The following is an 11,683-nucleotide window of genomic DNA, read 5'->3' on the forward strand; positions in this document are numbered from 1 at the left end:
GAGGTTTGTTTCATTAAGCTTCTCAAAAGCCTGGCTTTTAGTTTTATTTCATTCCCTTTTATTGTTTCTTTATGTTCTTTTTAATGAATTTTTGCTCTTGTCTCTACTATTTATTTCCATTACTTTATTGGGCTTGCTCTGTGTTCTTCTACAGTATCTTTTATGTATAAATACCAACCACTCAGTATTTCTCTCTTGTGATTACAGTGATGAATAATTACCTCATGCTTGAAAGATGTGTAAAGAATAATTTAACAAACACTAAGTTTCTACCACCTAGCTTAAGAAACAAGGTGAGTGGAGACAACTCTATTCCCTCTCTACCCCTTCACACTCAGAAGTAACCACTATCCTGATTTTAGAAGTTACCATGCATATGTATGTTTTTATATTTTTATTATGTATGTATACACCCACAAACAATATATGTAATATAGTATTACTATGCATGGATGATTTTAAACTAAATGGACTCACATTGTAGATATCCTTCTAAAATTTGTTCTTTTTTTTTTTTTTTTGCTTAACATTATGTGTTTGAGATTGAACTAAATAAACTTAGTTTTAGTTTGTTCATTTAACTGGTATATAGTATTCACTTATTCATTTATTATTTGAGTGTACACAATTTGTCCATTTTCCTATTGGTGAATATGCAGATTGAGTTCCAATTTTTTGTAATAATAAATAATACTGCAATGAACATTCTTGTAAATGTTTTGTGCCTTTTATGTCTTTAATAGTTTTAAGTATACCTACTTAAAAATATTTTATGAATTTCTCTGGTAACCAAAGTTCTTGGTGTTTTAATCTTCTTTTTGTTATTTATTTATTTATCTATCCATCCATTTATCTATTTAAACATTTATATAATACTATGTCTCAGACACTTAAAAAAATATAAAATTACTTAATATTGTTTTGTCTATTGGCTCTCTAATGAGTATTGTTTTGTTTCTGTCTGTGTTTTGTAATTGTGGATTGTGGATTCATTATTAGTCTCTCTTACATGGTCCAACTCCTATGGCATGGGAAATGGAAGTGCTCCTCCACAGGAGTTTTGCTTTACTTCTGCCAGGTACTAAAGGAGTAAGCTTAGAATCACTTTATATATTAATTTTTCAGTTTGGGTTTCATGGAAAAATTGGAAAGAATAGATTTGGATCTGAAGTTTGCATAAAGCACAAAACGGAGATTTTGATTTCTCAAGGGTAATGTTTTTCACCCAGAGCAAAGCATAGACATGCTTCCTCTCTCTTTATGTTGATAGGTGGAATTTCTTCCAGAGAATCTTATCGCTACAAATAAACCTTTCAAACATCCTGGTTCATGTGGTTTTCCATTCCAATCCCCTGCCTCATTCAGACCCAAGACTGCATTTCCTATCCTTGAATTTGACTAAAAGTTTAATTACTAGACCTAATAACACATTCAACATTCTTTCTCCTGGGGAAACAATGCCATGAGCTCACAGGATTTCCCTCTTCTTTAACAGTTTCATTTGTGTTTCTGCCATTTGCTTTCCTACCAGATCAACCATGCACTTTTTTCTCTGCTGCTGTAATTTAGCTAGAGTTTCTGAGAAGATACAGTACTCTAGGCAGCCTCTACTGGTTGATCAGAATGATCTTTGAAAGCATAAATCAAATTTTATCTCTCTCCTGCCTAAAACCTTCCAAAGAACGGATTCCAGCTTGATGGCAAACTAAGATCATCAGACAAAACTCCAGCTACACAGGCATACCTCAGAAATAGTGTGGGTTTGGTTCCAGACCACTCCAATAAAGTGAGTACTACAATGAAGCAAATCACATGAATTTATTTGTTTCCCAGTGCATATAAAAATTGTGTTTATACTATATTGTAGTCTACTAAGTGTACAATAGTATTACGTCTAAAAGAACAATGTACATGTGTTAATTTAAAAATACCTTATAGCAGAGGTGGAGTCAAGATGGCTGTGTGGGAAGACGCAGAGTTAACGTCTCCGCACAACTAGGGCGCCTGCTGACCACTGGTGGGAGACTCTGATGCCCAAGGAGATGGGAGGAAGCCCAAAGTAAACCAGTAGAACGTAGGGGGACTGAGGGGGGAGGAGAAGTGGAGGCCAGACAGGATCAGTGCCCCTGAGGCCAGGGAGATCAGGAGAGGCAGGCAGGAGGGACTCTCTGAAAAGAGCAGGAGAGGAGTAGAGGGCAATCGCCCCACCCATTCGGGCCTGGTGAGGCCGCTGAGCTCCCAGGCCGATCCCCTGCCCTCCAGAATCCCCTCCAGGCCACATGGGTCCTTGGGGATGTAGGAGGGAGGCAGGGAAGATCAGGAGAGGCAGGCACGAGGGGCCCTCCAGGAGGAGCAGGAGAGGAGCAGAGGGTGAGTGCCCCACCCACTCGAGCACAGGAGGTCTGCTGGGCTCCCAGTGAGGTCCCCTGCCCTCTGAGACCCGGGTGGGGGGGCACACCTGAGCCCCTTTTGTTCCTTGAGCTTAAGTCCCACCCCCCACAGCCCCCAAGGCCTTTTCCAGCCCTGTGGGTCCTGAGCATTGGCCCCGCCCACTGCCCAAACCTCTCCCTTGCTTAGGCCCCACCCTTCACAGCTAAGGCCTTCCCCCTCCTTTTTTTTCCCTCCTCTTTTTTACTATTGTGGTACTGATGTACCTTCTGGTTGTTGACCATCTATGTTTCTATTTTTATACTCTTTCTAACATATCTGTTAGTTTCCTAGTCTAATTTTATTTTTTACTTTGTTATTGTTCTTTTTTTTTTTTTTTGCCACCCCAGGCGCCTTGCAGGATCTAGGTTCATGAGCCTGGGGTTGGGCTAAAGCTCCTGCAGTAGGAGCTCTGAATCCGAACCACTGGACTAACAGAGAACCTCAGACCCCAGGGAATATTCATCAGAGTGAGGTCTCACGGAGCTCCTCATCTCAGCACCAAGACCCAGCTCTACCCAATAGGCTACAAACCCCAGTGTTGGAAGGCTCAGGCCAAACAATCAGTAAGATAGGAACACAATCCCACTCATAAAAAAAAAAAAAAAAATGAGACAGCAGAAAAATATGTCACAGATGAAGGAGCAAGGCAAAAACCTACAAGACCAAATAAATGAAGAGGAAATAGGCAATCTACCTGAAAAAGAATTCAGAGTAATGATACTAAAGATGATCTAGAATCTCAGAAATAGAATGGAGGCACATATTGAGAAAATACAAGAAATGTTTAACAAAGATCTAGAAGAACTAAAGAACAAACAGATGAACAACACAATAACTGAAATGAAAAATACACTAGAAGGAATCAGTAACAGAATAACTGAGGCAGAAGAACGAATAAGTGAGCTGGAAGACAAAATGGTGGAAATAACTGCTGAGGAGCAGAATAAAGAAAAAAGAATGAAAAGAATTGAAGACAATCTCAGAGACCTCTGGGACAACACTAAAAGCACCAACATTCGAATTATAGGGGTCCCAGAAGAAGAAGAGAAAAGGAAAGGGTCTGCAAAAATATTTGAAGAGATTATAATGGAAAACTTCCCTAACATGGGAAAGGAAATAGTCACCCAAGTCCGGGAAGCACAGAGAGTCCCATACAGGATAAACCCTAGGAAAGACACACCAAGACACATATTAATCAAACTAATAGAAATTAAATTCAAAGAAAAAATACTAAAAGAGGGAAAAACAACAATTAACATACAAGGGAATCCCCATAAGGTTAACAGCTGATCTTTCAGCAGAAACTCTGCAAGCCAGAAGGGAGTGGCAAGACATATCTAAAGTGATGAAAGGGAAAAACCTACAACCAAGATTACTCTACCCAACAAGGATCTCATTCAGATTCAATGGGGAAATTAAAACCTTTAGAGACAAGCAACAGCTAAGAGAATTCAGCACCACCAAACCAGCTTTACAGCAAATGCTAAAGGAACTTCTCTAGGCAGGAAACACAAGAGAAGGAAAAGACCTACAATAACAAACCCAAAACAATGAAGAAAATGGTAATAGGAACATACATATCGATAATAACCTTGAATGTAAATGGATTAAATGTCCCAACCAAAAGACACAGACTGGCTGAATGGATACAAAAACAAGACCCATAGATACGTTGTCTGCAAGAGACCCACTTCAGACCTAGGGACACATACAGACTGAAAGTGAAGGGATGGAAAAAGATATTCCATGCAAATGGAAATCAAAAGAAAGCTGGAGCAGGGCAGAAATTGAGACACAGATGTAGAGAACAAAAGTATGGACACCAAGGAGGGAAAGCGGTGGGGGGGTGGGGGGGTGGTGTGATGAATTGGGCAATTAGGATTGACATGTATACACTGATGTGTACAAAATTGACGACTAATAAGAACCTGCTGCATAAAAAAATTAATAAAATAAAATTTAAAAAAAAAGCTGGAGTAGCAATACTTGTATCAGATAAAATAGACTTTAAAATAAAGACTGTTACAAGAGATAAGGAGGGACACTACATAATGATCCAAGGATCAATCCAAGAAGAAGATATAACAATTATAAATGTTTATACACCCAACATAGGAGCACCTCAATACACAAGGCAAATGTTAACAACCATGAAAGGAGATATTGACAGTAACACAATAATAGTAGGGGACTTTAACACCCCACTTACACCAATGGAGAGATCATCCAAACAGAAAATAAATAAGGAAACACAAGCTTTAAATGACACAGTAGACCAGATAGATCTAACTGATATTTATAGAACATTACACCCAAAAGTAGCAGAATACACTTTCTTCTCAAGTGCACATGGAACATTCTCCAGGATAGATCACATCTTGGGTCATAAATCAAGCCTCAGAAAATTTAAGAAAATTGAAAGCATATCAAGCATCTTTTCTGACCACAACGCTATGAGATTGGAAATCAATTACAGGAAAAAAATTGTAAAAAACACAAGTACATGGAGGCTAAACAGTGCACTACTAAATAGCCAGAAGATCACTGAAGAAATCAAAGAAGAAATTAAAAAATACATAGAAACAAATGACAATGAAAACATGACAACCCAAAACCTATGGGACACAGCAAAAGCAGTTCTAAGAGGGAAGTTTATAGCAATACAATCTCACCACAAAAAAACAAGAAAAATCTCAAATAAACAATCTAACCCTACACTTAAAACAACTAGAGAAAGAAGAACAGAGAAAACCCAAAGTCAGTAGAAGGAAAGAAATCATAAAGATCAGAGCAGAAATAAATGAAACAGAAATGAAGAAAACAATAGCAAAGATCAATAAAACTAAAAACTGGTACTTTGAGAAGATAAACAAAATTGATAAACCCTTAGCCAGATTCATCAAGAAAAAAAGGAAGAGGACTCAAATCCATAAAGTTAGAAATGAAAAAGGAGAAATCACAACTGACACTGCAGAAATACAAAGGATTATAAGAGACTACTACCAACAACTATATGCCAATAAAATGGACAACTACGAAGAAATGGACAATTCCTGGAAAGGTACAAATATAGACAGACATATCACAAGTAATGAAATTGAAACCATAATTAAAAATCTTCCAACAAACAAAAGTCCAGGACGAGATGGCTTCACAGGTGAATTCTATCAAACATTTAGAGAAGAGCTAACACTGATCCTTCTCAAACTCTTCCAAAGAATTGTAGAGGGAGAAACACTCCCAAATTCATTCTACGAAGCCACTGTCACCCTCATACCAAAACTAGAAAAAGGTAACACAAAAAAAGAAAATTATAGACCAATATCACTGATGAACATAGTTGCAAAAATCCTGAACAAAATACTAGCAAACAGAATCCAACAGGACATTAAAAGGATCATACACCATGATCAAGTGGGATTTATCCCAGGAATGCAAGGATTCTTCAATACACGCAAATCAATCAATGTGGTACACCACATTAACAAATTAAGGAATAAAAACCATATGACCATCTCAATAGATGCAGAAAAAGCTTTTGACAAAATTCAACACCTGTTTATGATAAAAACTCTCCAGAAAATGGGCATAAAGGGAACCTGCCTCAAAATAAGAAAGGCCATATATGACAAACACACAGCAAGCATCATACTCAATGGTGAAAAGCTGAAAGCATTTCCACTAAGATCAGGAACAAGACAAGGATGTCCACTCTCACCACTCTTATTCAACATAGTTTTGGAAGTCCTAGCCACAGCAATCAGAGAAGAAAAAGAAATAAAAGGAATACAAATTGGAAAAGAAGACGTAAAACTGTCACTGTTTGTCGATGACATGATACCATACATAGAAAATCCTAAAGATGCCACCAGAAAACTACTAGAACTAATCAGTGAATTTGGTAAGGTTGCAGGATACAAAATTAATGCATAGAAATCTCTGGCATTCCTATACACCAACAATGAAAAATCAGAAAGAGAAATTAAGGAAACACTCCCATTTACCATTGCAACAAAAAGAATAAAATACCTAGGAATGAACCTGCCTAAGGAGGCGAAAGACTTGTACTCTGAAAACTATAAAACGCTGATGAAAGAAATCAAAGATGATAAACAGACAGAGAAATATACCATGTTCTTGGATTGGAAGAATCAATATTGTGTAAATGACTATACTATCCAAAGCAATCTACAGATTCAATGCAATTCTTGTCAAACTACCAATGGCATTCTTCACAGAATTAGAACAAAAAATTTTACAATTCGCATGGAAACACAAAAGACCCCGAATAGCCTAAGCAATCCTGAGAAAGAAAAACAGAGTTGGAGGAATCAGGCTCCCTGATTTCAAACTATACCACAAGGCTGCAGTAATCGAGGCAGTATGGTACTGGCACAAAAACAGAAATATAGATCAATGGTATAAGATATGCCCGGAGATAAACCCACGCACATATGGACACCTAATTTATGATAAAGGAGGCAAGAACATACAACTGAGAAAAGACAGCCTCTTCAATGAGTGGTGCTGGGAAAACTGGACAGCTACATGTAAAAGAATGAAATTAGAATACTCCCTAACACCATACACAAAAATAAACTCCAAATGGTTTAAAGACTTAAATATAAGGCCAGACACTATAAAACTCTTAGAAGAAAACATAGGAAAAACAATCTTTGACATAAACCACAGCAAGATCTTTTTTGACCCACCTCCTAGAGTAATGGAAATAAAAACAAAAATAAACAAATGGGACTTAATTAAACTTAAAACCTTTTGCACAACAAAGGAAACCATAAACAAGACAAAAAGACAACCCTCCGAATGGGATAAAATATTTGGAAATGAAACAACAGACAAAGGATTCATCTCCAAAATATACAAACAGCTCATGGAGCTCAGTATCAAAAAAACAAACAATCCAGTTAAAAAATGGGTGGAAGACCTAAATAGACATTTCACCAAGGAAGACATACAGATGGCCAAGAGGCACATGAAAAGATGCTCAGCATCACTAATTATTAGAGAAATGCAAATCAAAACTACAATGAGGTATCACTTCACGCCAGTCAGAATGGCCATTATCAAAAAATCTAGAAACAATAAATGCTGGAAAGGGTGTGGTGAAAAGGGAACCCTCCTGCACTGTTGGTGGGAATGTAAATTGATACAATCACTATGAAAAACAGTATGGAGGTTCCTTAAAAATCTAAAAATAGAACTACCATATGACCCAGCAATCCCACTACTGGGCATATACCCTGACAAAACCATAATTCAAAAAGAGACATGTACCACAATATTCATTGCAGTACTATTTACAATAGCCAGGACATGGAAGCAACCTAAATGTCCATCGACAGATGAATGGATAAAGAAGATGTGGCACATATATACAATGGAATATTACTCAGCCATAAAAAGAAACTAAACTGAGTTATTTGTAGTGAGGTGGATGGACCTAGAGTCTGTCATACAGAGCGAAATAAGTCAGAAAGAGAAAAACAAATACCGTATGCTGATGCATATATATGGAATCTAAAAAATAAAAATAAAAAATGGTACTGATGAACATAGTTGCAGAGCAGGAATAAAGAGGTAGACATAGAAAATGGACTTGAGAACATGGGGTGGGAGGGTGAAGATGGGGCGAAGTGAGAGTAACATCAACATATATACACGACCGAATGTAAAATAGTTGGCTAGTGGGAAGCAGCAGCGTAGCACAGGGAGGTCGGCTCGGTGCTTTGCGATGACCTTAAGGGGTGGGATAGGGAGGATGGGAGGGAGGCTCAAGAGGGAGGGGATATGGGGACATGTGTACGTATATGGCTGATTCACTTTGTTGTGCAACAGAAATTAACACAGTATTGTGAAGCAATTATACTCCAATAAATATCTGTTAAAAAAAAGTAATAAAAAAATACCTTATAGCCAAAAAAAATGCTAACCATCATCTGAGCCTTCAGTAAGTCATAATCTTTCTGCAATAGTTACATCAAAGGTCACTGATCACAGATTACAAAACAAATATAATAATAATGAAAAAGTTTGAAATATTGTAAGAATTACCAAAATGTGACACAGAGACACAAAGTGAGCAAATGCTATTGGAAAAATGGCACCAATGGACTTGCTTGACACAGAGTTGCCACAAACCTTCTACTGGTAAAAAATCACAATATCTGTGAAGCACAATAAAACAAGGAATGCTTGTACTAGATTCAGTATAATAAGCTCATATCTGGGCCCAGTGAGAGAGTCATGGTCCATTAGAAATGTCAGCCAGGGCATAGGAAGCAGAGGGGCAGCATGCATGCCACAGATCTCCTAACCCAGTTTGATCTCTCCTTTTTCACTTAGATAAACTGATGTACAGAGAAGTTCAGTGATTTGCCCAAGGTCACTCAGCTGGGAGATATGTTTATTTTATTCTACAAATGGTTTTCATTTTAATTCCATTATTGAAGATATCATGATTTATATAAAGTCAGATTCTAATTAATTCTAAATATCCAGGCACCAGAGACTTTGCTCAGTGCTGACAATAGAAAGATGAACAAGAAATGGTCCTTGCCCTTGAGGAGTCCTCACTCTAGCAAGCCTTAAATAAGTACAAGGGAAAATAAGGGCTACAACAGCTGAATATACATGGTGGTCTGGAAAAGAACAGAAGCAGTAGCTAAACTCATTGGGGAGGTCAGGAAGGTGACGTTTAATCTATGCAAAATCTATTCGGGTTTGTTTGGTCGTACATCTAGTCCGGGGTAGATAAGAAAATGTTCTATATTTAACTCTGTATTCATTCATGTCATTCCATAAATATTTACTTAAATATTTGCTGAGTTCTCTCCTCACATCAGGTTCCTCATGGCAAAAGCCAAGGGAGAAGAATGACTGGGGGAAAAAAATCTACCCTTGAAAGAGGCGGTGGCAACCAGGACAATGTCTCCCAAGGTTATAGGCACTAGACAAAACCAGGTTGATAATGAAAAAAATATATAAGGTTTGGAAAATTTGGCTCCCAACTACATCAGATTCCCAGGATACTTGTACCCTCTTTCCCTATGAAAACATGATTTGGGGGAAAATATATATTTATATTAGTCAGTATTCTCCAAAGAAACAGAACCAATAAGAGAGAGAGATAGAGGGAGAGAGAGAGAGAGAGAGAGGAGAGATAACCAATAAAATAAATATCTATATAGAAATATAGCTATACATATATATATATATAAAGAAAGGTTTATAGGTATATGTCTTGCTAGTTAGATCCTCAGGAAATATATATATATATTTATATATATATCTTTATATGGTTAAGTAAATATATGTATGAAGATATATAAATATATAATGATAAATACATATTAATATATTAAGATATACATATATATGTAGAGAGATTTATTATAAAGAATTGGTTCACACAATCATGGAGGCTGAGGAGTACCAACATCTGCAGTCATCAAGCTGCAGACCCAGGAGAGCTGATCGTGTAAGTTCCAGTCTGTCTGAGTCCAAAGACAGGAGAAGACCAATGTCTCGGTTCAAAGACAATCAGATAAAGAGAGCAAATTCTCCTTACTCAGCCTTTTTTGTCCACTCAGGCCTCCAAGAGATTGGATGAGGGCCATCCACATTGGGGAGGACAATCTGCTTTACTCAGTCTACCAATTCAAATGTTAATCTCATCCAGAAATACCCTCCCAGACACATCCAGAAATAAAGTTTGGCCAAATATCTGGGCACCCGATGGCCCAGTCAAGTTGACACAAAATTAACTATCACACATATATATTATGTCTATCATTTATATTGAAGTGTGCATTTAAATTTGAATATAACTCTCAGAAGTAACAGCAGTTTAAATTTTATGATAAATGAAATATTTCCATATACCAAGGGTACAATCTGTTAAGGAAAGCATGGGTATTTGGGGAAGAGTAAGGAGTAGGGCTTTACCATGTCACTCTTCTACCTATTCTACCCAGACCAGCCCTGCATCCAACATCTGGAATAGTCAATACCTGCTCATTGTTTGGAAGATGTTTAGGATACCTCTTGTGCCCCCTTGAGAACCCTCTCAAACCCACGTCTTCCTCTGGTCTGCAGAGACTGGTTCCAACTAGGGTATGGTCATCTCTGTGCAGCTGTAATCAGACGATCGATTCTCCCCGGGCCTGCACTGCGTACATCTCAGTTCCTGCCTGGGGCACCCCCCCACTCAAACACACGCTATGCTTAACACCAATGACCTGGAAATGCAAGATCCCATGGGACCTTTTTTGATCAATGTGGACTTAGAGCCAATGGATAAATGTCTCCCCCCTCGGTCCTCTGGGCAGACAGTTCTCAGACACATTCCATAAAGCTTCTCTGAAAGTCCTAGCAGAATCAAGCACCAGTAGACAACTCAATAACCCATCATTGTGTTGGCCTTCCCTCCTTCCCTGTTCACTCCCCTTCCCTGTACTGCTCCCTAGAATCACATTCCAATGAACCACCTTAAAAGGCAAGCCTTCGTCTCAGGCTCTGGTTTCTGGGGAACTCAGACTAAGACCATTGGATTTTGTTATTTTATTCTGTCCTTAAAGGTCCTTCTAATAAGACAGAAGTTGCAGTGGTGTTCAGTGACTAATCTAAAAATTCAACAGGAGTCCCCAGATGTCACCATGACTTCTTTCAAGATGCAGCCACTTAAAATTAGCTGGTCAAAGAATCAGAAGATACAACTGCATTTGCTCTGCAGAAATATATTGAAGGCATTTCCAAGCTATTTTCAAGTCTAATTTCTCAAGTTTTCTGATTGTAGACCAACCTGTCAGCAAGACTGCTGGGTCATGAATGTTTCATTTTATTTCTTTTGTCCAACTGCAGAAAAGTCAGTCAGTGATACCATTTATCATGATTGCCAGAAGCCCATATGAGTAAAGTCACCTACTAATCATAAGAGACCACACTCAGCCAAGCATCATTCATCACTTCATATAGGGCATCGGTGTTAATGGGTTCAGAAAGAAGGCAACTCTGAGTTCTCAGCAACCCCCTCCATGGAGGCACCCAGCCAGGCCAGGTGATGATGGCCATTGGGCAGTGGAGGTATCTTGTTGTCACTCTTGCCCTCTTTACTTAATCCAAGAGACCAGAGCCAACCCCCTGCATGCCACTAGTACCCTAAATCTAGTAAACAGACTTGGGGGGATTCACCATATCACATCCAGCTTTTTCAAGGCAAGGTTAGGCTTGTGGA

The sequence above is a fragment of the Eubalaena glacialis genome, chromosome 18 (assembly GCF_028564815.1).
Source record: "Eubalaena glacialis isolate mEubGla1 chromosome 18, mEubGla1.1.hap2.+ XY, whole genome shotgun sequence".
NCBI classification, from domain to species: domain Eukaryota; kingdom Metazoa; phylum Chordata; class Mammalia; order Artiodactyla; family Balaenidae; genus Eubalaena; species Eubalaena glacialis.